Here is a 6,092-nt window from a genome sequence, read left to right on the forward strand (position 1 = left end):
GAGATTTCCAAGTCCACTACTTCAAACCAGACCGACTCTCGGTGGAAATGATCTTTGTCCCCGAATAGGACGTCTATCAGGATCTTGCTGATTGGCAATCAGGAAAGGCCGGGTACAATTCCATGGAACACAGTCCGGCTGCTCTGCAGCTGTCTTTGCTTGATTCCTAGCTTCTCCATGGTGTCTTTGTACAGGATGTTGATGCTGCTGCCTCCGTCTATCAGGACTCGTGAAAAACAGGCGGCCCGCCTGTCAGTGGCCAAGGTAGCACCTAGGACCAGGGCAGAAGAGCCCGGACTCGGCATCACCTCTGGGTGATCCGCTCAACTCCAACTGATAGGCCTCTCGGACCAATGCATGAATTCTGGAGCATCTGTTGCTACTGCATTTACTTCTTGTTGCTGTTGGCGCCTGCTGCGCCGGTCATCTGCCACACTGGTGAACACCACATAGGCTCCGTGCTCTTCTGGCAACTCGTCCTACACCGCGCCGACTGGCCAAGCCGCCGGCTGCTGGGGCATTGGCGGACGCGGCGGCCCAGCAGGCGGCGGAGGAGTGAGGCCGTCTCCCTTGGCGATCCTGGTGAGCCAGTGGCACTTTCTGGTGGTGTGGTTTGACGGCTTCGCACCACTGTTGAACTTGCAGGGACCATCCAAAGTCTGCTCATAGGAGAAGGCTGGCGGCCAATTGGATTTGCCGCCCTTCTGCCGCTTGGCCGGAGGCTGCCCTTCCGGCTGTTAATCTTCAACTGCCGCGACCTACCGACTGTTGGACGTCGGCTGCTAGGCCTTGCGCTTGTTGTCGTTCTGTTGCTGTCGCCGACTGGTGTCTCCAGTCGGAGCTCAAGGGGCCTGAGGAGTCACCTTGCCAGCCGCATTGACTTGAATCTCCCTCTTCATGGACGAGTCGGCCGTAGCGTACTTGTCTGCTATGACTAGCAGTTCGTCGAGGGTTTCTGGCTCGTCGCAGAGGAGCCTGTGCTTGAGGAGGGTGCCCTCTCGGCACCCGGCAGTGAAGTACTCGATAGCCTGCACCTCATGCACGCCCTCGCAGGAGTTCCGAAGCTCGCCCCAGCGCGTGAGGTAGTCGCTTGTTGATTCATCAGGGCCTTGCACGCACAAGGAAAGCTGGCGCAGCTTGGGAGGTCGCTTGTACGTGCTCGTGAAGTTGCGGATGAAGGCTTAAGTGAAGTCGACCCAGCTGTTGATGCTGCGGGGCTTCAGGCTGTTCAACCATGTCCGGGCCGTGCCCTGGAGCATGAGAGGAACGTACTTCACGGCAACTCGCTTGTTGCCATTCGCTATGCTGACGGTTGTGGAGTAGTCTATCAGCCAGTCCTTCGGCTTCACGGAGCCGGTGTACTTGGGCGTGTCTCGGGGGAGCATGAACCCTTTGGGGAAGGGCTCGTCTCTGATGCGGGGCCCGAAGCAAGGCAGACCCAGCTCATCTTCCTCTTCCAGCGCCAGCGATCGGTGGAGTCGGTCGATCCGATGGCGGGCGTCGTTCTCTCCGACTCCCTCTTGGCGGCCAAGGAGACCTCCGAGAGTCGGATGCTCAACGGGCGGTGGGGAAACTCGCCGCTCTCTTCTGGGCAGGGGAGGCAGGTAGTCGTCCCGCTGTTCTACTGCTCTTGGGCGGCCGTCTTGGTCGCGCTCGATGGTGATGTGAATCCGGCTGTGACTGACAGCCGGCTCCTTCTCTTTCCTTCTGCGTACTCCGCCAGTCGGCGTTCGAGAGGTCGCACCTTGATCTCGGCGGGGAGGCAAGTCGTCGTTCGGCTGCTGCAGCGCATCAGCGCGGCCGCCGGCCGCGTTTTGCGCAGCAACCGCTTCAAGGAGCTGCTGGACTCGCTCCGTCATCACACGGCGCTCTTCGCCTTCGAAGTTCTTCAGCTCGTCAGTCACCGCTTGGGCGGCGCGGATGTTCTCCGCTGGGGTAGCGTACACGGGGCGTTTTGCTCCAAGCAAGTCGGCGATGGCCGCGCCGCGCTGCCGGACCGCAGTTAGACGGCTCGGCCCAGTTGGAGCCGGCGAGCCGCCTACGGCGCGATCCATCTCGCGCTGGTATGCCTCTGACAGGCACCTCATGCTTGCCAGCTCGCCTTCGACGATCTAAAGGCAGCGTGTCTCCAGCGTCTCGGCGTCGGCGTCCTCTGGAATGGGCGCGGTAAGGTCTTGCAGGGTCGCAGCTAGCGGGTCCTGGGCTTCTTCGCCGGAGTGCTTCCCGTGGCTGATGACGAGCACCTCCATGACGGTGCTTCCGCCGCTCTCCTCGTACGGAAGCAGCTCGTTGTAGACCACCACGTTGGTGGGGAAAATGTCAAGCGACACGGCGTCGGAGTCGACCAGCATCGGGTCGGTGGAGCCTACAGACTCCAAGTCCACGGCAGGCTCACCGGCGACGTGAAGTTGATCGAGGAGGCCCGCGAGATGGCTCTCGGGGCCACCCATGCCTGCGTCGGATGCAGGCTTGTCGGAGAGGCGCACCTCGCCAACAACTTCGGCGAGGCTGTTCGCCGCACAGGCGGCTTCAGGGCCGCACAGTGCGTCGATGCAGACTCTATCTGGCGAGCCTGGCTGGCTGTGCTCGCCAGGGAGGAAGAGGGTTCCCGTCCAGAACAGATCTCCGGACAACAATGCACCTCGCCCCACGGTGGGCGCCAAATGTCGGGGGTTGGGTGCGACATATGCCAAAGGATGGCTTATCATGGTGGGGGCGAGTAGAATGTCGCCGGTGCCTGGAAACGGGATAAGGCGTAGACATGCTGTCGGGGCGATCTCTGGGTGGCCACGAGCACCTATGGGGCACGGGGGGCCCCTTCTAGTCCGGCGAGGGAGCGGAGGGCGTGCGCAGAGCAGATCGAGGTCGGGCGCGCGGGGGAGACGGGCGATTTTTACCCAGCTTCGGAGCTCTCCGGAGAGATAAAACTCCTACTGCTGCCTTATGCTTGTATTTGATCTTGCTCGAGAGTGCGAGCGTATGGTCGTGTTGCGTGTATCGAGTGGACCGACCCCCATCTACGTGCGCATGGCCCTCCCTTTTATAGTCTGAAGGGGGCACCAACAGGTGGCGGCGTAGGAAGAGGGGGTAGAAAGGTAAAAACGCAGGTTGGTATAACAGTGACCAACAGTGCCCCTACCTAACTCTGACGGCAGGGGACAAGGGCATTTAATGCCCGTCCGGTCGCCCCAACAGTGCAAAGAAATGACCGTTAGGTGAGCCACTGGTTGCCACGATGGCGTCTCTGTCAGCTCCGCTTGCCACCTCGCTCCGCATGGCTGCGCAGCACCTCGCCACGTGCCCCTGGGATGGCCCTGGGGTGACACGTCGCTGGATGCGCTGGAGTTTGGGTGGCAGCCTTGCCGCGGCCCTTCTCTTGTTGCGTCGGCAAGCTTGCCGGCTGCCGGGCCTTCCCGGGACGCGCGGGGCGTCGCGGCAAGTCTTCTGGAAGCGCCTTGGTTGGCCTTCCCGGCAAGCTCCTCTTGCCGGGGCCTTTGTCTTCTCAGTTGGTACTTTGTTCTTGAATGGCAGTTATAGGGAATGACGGAGGGTCTTGGCGGGCGCCCGGCAAGCCTTGCCGCGGGGCGCTGCGACTGCTCGTGCACAGGTTCGGGGTACTAAGGTACCCCTACTTTAGTACACCGACAGGAGCCCCCGGGCCTGGGCCATACACGGCGCCGAGCGTTGTTGGGTCAGGCCCAAAACAGTGCACGGGCACGCGCGGCCTAGGTCCACGCAAAACCGGACTCTGCGTCCACCGTGTTCTCTCGCAACGGCACACGTTGATTGCGGTGTCGTGGGAGGCGTGGGTGGTGTGTGCGATTTTCAAGGCGTCCACCCCCGTGATCACGGGGCAGGGCGAGGTCACCTCATCCGTCGCCTCGGCTTCGTCTCCACGCCACGCGGCTCCCATGCGCGTGGGGTCGTGGGCGGCGAAGGTGGGAAACCGAGCCGTCACGGGCGGAGATGGCGGGTCGGCCCTGTTTCTCTGCCCTCCCCATGCTCCGATTGGCTGAGCGGGGCGGCCGAGCCCCCACCTTGCTCCTTATAAAGGGTGGAAGGGTAGTGCAAAAATCCCGCACTTCCTCTTCTTCCTCTTTCTTCAACTTCTGCTACTCTTTCCCCCATCTGCCATGGAGGGAGGGAACCCTGGTCCTTCATCGGTGGCGGCGAGGGTCGCCACCAGGCAGCGCACCTCTTCCTATCCCGCGCCTGTGGTGGCGGAGCCGGCCACGAGGGGAAGAGGGAGGGGGCGAGGCCGTGGACGAGGTAGAGGACGTGGTCGGAGCGCTCGGGGGAGGGGCGGCCGGGGCGGTGCGCCACCCCCGTCTCCGCCGGCAGCTCCTATCCTCGAGGCGGTCCACACCGGGGACGACCCCTGGGAGTTCTTCGTCAAGCTGCGCCGGGCACCTCGTCGCCGCCTCCGGCTTCCGGCCCCGTTTGCAAGCGCGATGGAACCGGACCCGCCCGAGATGTTGGAGTTGCGCATGAGGGGCTGCGGGATCAGCGGCACTCGAGTTAGTGTCGTATCCCCAGCCCCCGGCGTGATGTACTTCGATCGGGGGTGGAAGACGTTCGCCCGCATCCACAGCTTGACGGCGGGGTTTACCCTCCATTTTAAGTTAATGGAGGGCGACCTTCTCGCCGTCAAGGTCTTTGGGGACTCCGGCACCCGGGCGAGATGCTGCGTGGACAGCTCCTCCGATAGCGAAGACTCCCCCTCGAGCGAGAGTGACGAGGAGGAGAGCGACAGCGACGACGACGGCGGCGGTGAGTCCGACTAGGCGTCGGCCGTCGCCTCACGCGCCACCGGCGACCCCGCCATCCGGGTCGCCGGCCTTCTGAACTCCCCGGGGCCGTCTCCTTGGGCGGCTGGCGTAGGGAGGCTGCGGAAGAGGAAGAGGGGTGGCGGCAAGGCCGTCAAGTCGGAGTACGAGGGCGAGGTGCCCTCGACAGCATGCTGACGTCCTGCCGCCTCGTCTTCGAGCTCTGCCTCCGGCGCCTCCGTCTCCGCCAAGCTCCTGGCCGGCTCCCGGGGTGTTCTCTTGGTGTCTTCTGGCACCCGTAGCTCGCCTAGGTGCCCCTTTTGCCCTCCCCGGCAAGCTTATCTTGCCGGGGCCTCCTTGACCTACCTCCTGAAGAGAGAAACAGGAGAGGGATTACGGGCATCTTATCTCTTTTTAATTTGTAAGCCTTCGGGCCTTAGCTGCATTTAAAACTTGTAATCCTCTCTATCATGTTTTTCCTCCTCCATGGACTTGTACTGAATTGGGATGTTTTTTTAATGAAAAGAGGGGAATGCTTGCCGGGTTATATCCTTTACTTGATTTTGTGCCTTGTATGTTTCCACCCTACGCTTTGAGGGAACTTGCCGGCGCAAACACACTTGCTGAGTGCGGAACGTCGGCAGCCTGCTGGCGGTGTTGCTTCCGGCAAGAAACCTTGTCGGGCCAGTTGCAGCGCACTTGTATTGTTGAGCGGACTCGAAAACAAGTCAAGGGCGCAACTTGGCCGCGATTCGGCTCCTCCGTGCACAGGTTTTTCCATACAAGGCACACTCGTTCAAGGACGCGGCCTCGCATTCTCTAGCCCATAAGAGGATGCATGATGAGGGATGAAAAACTCATCTGATATCGCAGCCCCCGGCGACTTAGGCTCCATCGAGACCTAGGTGCCGGTGCGCCTTTCCTTGCCCTTGCCGCTGACGCCGCGGCCCCCGGGGATCCTGGCCTGCCGCTAAGGAGTTTTGGTACTCGCAGCCCCCAGCAAAACCGGTTTGCCGGGGCCCAGGTGCCGGTGCGCCCTTCTGTTTTTTTTTGCTTGTTGCTGTCATTTCAGCCATGAAAACAACTTAGACAGCGCTGTGATAAGTTACTTTTTTGGCGTAATTTTCACGTTGGGCAACGCAATGCCGTGCTTCGCCCTTTGTATGTTTGTACTCTACGCTTTTTAGGGGACTTGCCGGTGCATACACGCTTGCTGAGTGCGGAACATCAGCAGCCCGCTGGCGGTGTTGCCCCCGGCAAGAAGCCTCGTCGGGCTGGTTGCAGCGTGCTTTCATTGTTGAGCGGACTCGAAAAAAATCAAGGGTG

Source organism: Triticum aestivum, chromosome 3B (assembly GCF_018294505.1).
Source record: "Triticum aestivum cultivar Chinese Spring chromosome 3B, IWGSC CS RefSeq v2.1, whole genome shotgun sequence".
NCBI classification, from domain to species: domain Eukaryota; kingdom Viridiplantae; phylum Streptophyta; class Magnoliopsida; order Poales; family Poaceae; genus Triticum; species Triticum aestivum.